Genomic DNA, 4824 nt, shown 5'->3' with positions numbered 1-4824 from the left:
CTCACTTCATTACAGATGGAGTGGATTCTGTGTCCTCCTGGCTCCTGCTCTCCATGGGTCTTCCTCGAGGTTAGGGGAATGTGACTTAGGCCCCCTGTTGGTAAACCGGAAGTCTCGCAGCACCTTCTCAAAGTGTATTGGTTCTGACGTCATTTCCCTTCCTCCCATCTCTCCTTCCATCCACCCCAGGCCGGGAAGTTTCCTTCTCTTCCCAAGACTGGGAAGGGAGACCAGGAGAGGCCTGCTCTCCGGCGGGCACCGGCCTCGGCTGTGAGGCGGGCATTTCCTGTATGAGGGCAGCTGGGAGGCACGCAGCCGGAGGGTCCTGCTTCCCACCCGGCCTCCCCACGGCTCCAGGTGGTCTCCAAACTCCAGGTAAGGTGAGAGGAGGTACCAGGGTGAGTGCCTCCACCTGGGAGTGGGGCAAGGATGGGAGAGGAGCCGGAGAGGACGTGGACAGAGGCCCTGGGAGCTCGGCAGCCTGGAGCCGGCGAGTAACGGGCAGCTGCATTAAATATCTTAAGACCAAGGTCAGGAAGTCTTCTGTGATCTCAGGGTCTAGGAGGCTGTCCTGTGCTGACATTCACCAGGTGCAAACCTCAGTCTCCCCGCTGTAAAGAGGGTGTAATCCCGAGAGCTCCTACTCAGGCTGGTGCCAGGAGAGGGCCTAGCCTGGGCCTGGCATGGCTAGGTTCCAGGCAGCACTCCCACCATCACTGCTACCCGACCAGGCATCTCTCCTGCTGCCCTCGTCAGCGCCTCCTGCTGTTTGCCGAGGAGCCCTGGTGAGGGTGGGCACAGGGCAGCCCACAAGGGCGGCCTCCACACCTGGGCTGCCTGTGCCGGGGGTCCCCGGGCAGCTGTCTCCCTATCAACTGCCTCACACCGGCTCCTGTTTACCCTCTGAGCACACCTGGGGCGGGATCCAGCTCCCAGGGCCCGCTGGGGAGGACACTGAGCTGCCCTGAGTGCTGTGCTCCCTGCCTCCCGCGGATCTGCACAAAGAAACCCTTTGTCAGGGGTGCCGGCCTCCAGGCACAGGGGCTGGCATGTGGCATTCCCCAGGGCCCTCCATGTGCCCAGAGACCCCATCTGCTGGGAGCCGGCTCTCTTCAGGGCTGTGTCTGCATCGGTGCCTTCTTTCTCTCTTCTGCTTCCTGCCGTGACCTGGGGGAGATTTAAAGGCTTTGTACCCAGCCAAGAGCAACTCCAGCTCCTACGTGCGTGTTCTACCCATCCCATGGAGTGAGCGTTCGTTGAGCACCTACTATGTAGGAATTGGGCTGTTCTGTGCACAGCCAGGGCCAGCAGTAAAGACAGAGAGCAGCCTGATTCCAGGTGTGTGTGTGTGTGTGTGTGTGTGTGTGTGTGTGTGTGTGTGTGATGTGAGCTGAGGTGGAGGGAAGCTGGGGCAATGAGTGGCATTCCACCCAACCCGGGGTCTCTGGGCTGTGCCTGAAGGACAAGCAGGATAAGCAGGCGATGGCACAGGGTGGAGTGGGTTGGGGTCCTGTCACATTGAGAAACAGTATGTGAACACGCAGGGAGGATTCTGGGAAATTCGAGAGGTTCAGAGGGCAGAACACAGAGCACATGGTGCTGGGAGGTGAGGCTTGTGGGGGGGGCGGGCGGGCGGGGATGGCAGAAGGAAGCTTGTCCCTGCATCTGCCCATTGGCTCACTCTCCAGGTTATTGCTATGGAGGGAGCGCGGCATGCAGCTTGCACATAATCGTGAAACAGTTCTTTGGGTTGTAAATTCCATGTAGCCAACTAATTCACACAGAACCCTTTCATGGATCTTTGCCAAACTCTTGTATTTGTAGCCAACTAACAGTTGCAGTTCAATTATGATTTGACCATTTTTGTGCTATTCACAATGTAGCAGTTACAAACGTGACAAATTATTCACAATGTAGCAATGGCAAACATGGCATATGAATATTTTCTCCATTACTTTAAATAATCAACAACAAAAAATAAAAATAAATCAAGCCCTGATCTGTAGTTTGCTCATTCCCATGGTGTGACTAGTCCCATCGTGGCCAATTTCAAGCTGCCACCATGATTTGGAAAGAGATGTGAGGTACTAGAATTTCTGCCATTTAGATATAATAGAGGCAAATCACCCCAAGAGGATAGATGACAGTAACATGTAGGAAAACAATTAGAAAGTGATGAATTGGAGCATTCGTTACCTTTGTTTTAATGCAATTTATTTTATTAATTGTGTGTCTATGTAGCTTTTAACAACAGCTACTTAACTCTTGGCTCCCAAAAGCCAGGTAAGCCAGCCCCAGCACATCCCACAGGGAGAGGCAGGGCCCTGGAGGGACGCCCAGCCCAAGTCACGGCATGAAAGGAGGCCCTGGGGGCGCAGACCTGAATGTCTCCCTAATCCTGGAACCTGTGAACATATCACCTTACAGGCTGGAAGGGATTAAGGTGGCAGATGGAGCTGAAGTTGTTTATCAGCTCACCTGACAACAGCAAGATTACCCTGGTCCCCAGGTGGGCCCGGAGCGATCACCTGGACCCTCAGATGTGGCAGAGGGAGGCAGAGACCTCGGGGTGATGTGAACTGAGGCTCTGAGACTCGACCAGCCCTTCTGCCTTTGATCTTGGAGGCGGGGGCCACCAGCCAGGAAACGAGGCACCTCTGGAAGCCAAACAGACAGAAAGGAAGCCCCCCCCCCCCCCCCCCCCCAGAATCTCCAGGCGGAACCAGCCCTTCCTGCTCCCCGGTTGTGTCCCCATGAAACACAGGTCAGACGTCTGACCTCCCAAAGTGTGAGATAGTGCAGTTGTGTGGTTTTACACTAGCACTAAGTGTATGGCTATTTGTCACAGCGGCCGCTGGTACACCCACAGCCCTGGCCTTCCTACCTCCCGTTCTGTGACCTCTGTGCCCGGCCTGGGGTGCAACAGCCAGGGCCTGGCAGGACCCCCCGGGGCCTTGGCAGCCGCTTAGCTGCAGGAAGAGGAAAAAGGAGAGCGATACTGATCTCAGCGGCTGTTAGGATTTAATAAGATTATGAATGCCGGCGAAGCTCTGCTGGCTGCGAGCCACGGCCATCTTTTCCGCCGCAGGACGAGAGGCAGGAAGGGCTGAGTCCAGATGAAGCCGCTTCCCTGGGAAGCCTGGGGTCTTTTTCCAGAAGCCGCAGCGGTTGGAAGCCAGCCCGGTCTCAGGACAAGGCCTGCTGTGCGTTGTCTCACACAGTTGTGGCTGCAGAATGTAATTCCCGACGGTGGCCTGGCCTGTGTGTTGGTTTGCCTTCGTCCTTTAGTGATTTGGGAGAAAGCCCTCTTCGGGCATCATGTCCTTCAAACAGATCAGCAAAGCAGAAAATGCCCCTTTCCTCTGCCACAGCTGGACCACGAGTGCCAGCCTTCAGAGCCACATCCGGGGTTCCAGTTGAACGCTCACTGAATGCTCACGTGGAGGTGCACGCCTCCAGCCCTTCAAGTGTCACCCGAGAGAAGGTGCAGGTGTAAGTGCCATCAGAGGCTGGGGCAGGGCCAGCGGGTCGTTTTCACAAACACACCTGCGGAGAGAAGGAGGGATAAAGATCACGGGCCGGACTGTTTCACAGTCTCGAGGTTCCCCCACACCTGCCTCGATCCTTCACCATCCAGTCCCTACAAGCCAGAGATCCCAGGTTGCTCCCAAGTTCAAGGTGTGGGCTGTGGAGTCTGGAGAAATGCCACGGAGGGCAAGGGAGGGAGCTGGGTGCCAGGCTCCCCTTTCTTCCTGTGCCTCCTGCTCCCTCCCCCCACCTGGTCTGGCGTCTCCATCTGCTGCCTCTCCCTCTGCGGTCTCATTAGCATCGGGCAGATCCCAGGTCCCGGCCAGGAGGACTAGCCTCCAGGCCCACATGTGAAGCATAGGGAGCTGAGCCCCTGGCCCCACACCAGCCACCAGAGTGGCTCTCTCCAGGGAAGTTCAGGCCTCGGGAGAAGACGGAGCTCTATTGCAGACGGAGCTCTATCTGGGGAGGGGGTCCCGTGTGGCCATCAGACCCCAGCGGCCAAGGCCAGGACAGCACAGTGTCTGCAGCGTCCAGCAGGCTCCTTGCCAAAGGAAGAGAAACGCCCTCCCGTCCCTCTGCCCCAAGAAGTTGGCTGCAGCGAGCTGTGCTGTGGGATAAGCACAGGCAGCGGAAGACAGAAAGCTCGGCTGCCAGTCCCCACGGTGCCCGCGTGCATGTGGGGGTGAGGGACTCTCAGGTCAGCCCTGGGCAGGGAGATCTGACTGAGCAGATGGGCCCCTGGCAGGGACCCCAGGTGCCAGGACACATGCCCTGCTTGCTCATGGTGAATGGGCTCTCAGGCTCTGCATTAGGCCTCCCCCAGCCCTGCTGGGCTGTGCCCCCACAGAGCTACCCAGCACTAGGGCTCCTGGGCAGTACCCTCTCCTAACTCGCCCATCCTCCCTTCCTGGCAATAAGTCCTCAGAGACACGGCTGCAAGTCTCACTCCTTTTTCTCGCCCCAGAACGTCTCTTTGCTTTGTACATAGGAGGCTCAACAAGCATCGACTTCGCCAGCAGCTGCGCAATTTACTCCACTGCGCCCCATAAAGTCCGGCCCGAGGAGCAGGGCCTCGGGGTGGCACCTCCATTCCAGTCCTCGGCAGAATCTACAGCCACGCCCACCTGAGCTGCCCGAGCAACGAAGGTCCGTGTGCATTTGGAAATCTGCAAAGAAGACTCCAGCAGTGCTCAGACCACTGTGGGGAGGGTCCCCTGAAAGCTGTAAGGATTGTGGATACAGAATGAGGCTCCCTCCAGTTTATTGTATCAGAACTCTTACAGGTGGGGCCCA

Source organism: Myotis brandtii, unplaced genomic scaffold (genome assembly GCF_000412655.1).
Source record: "Myotis brandtii unplaced genomic scaffold, ASM41265v1 scaffold923, whole genome shotgun sequence".
Lineage (NCBI taxonomy): Eukaryota > Metazoa > Chordata > Mammalia > Chiroptera > Vespertilionidae > Myotis > Myotis brandtii.
This window is presented reverse-complemented; position numbering follows the sequence as displayed.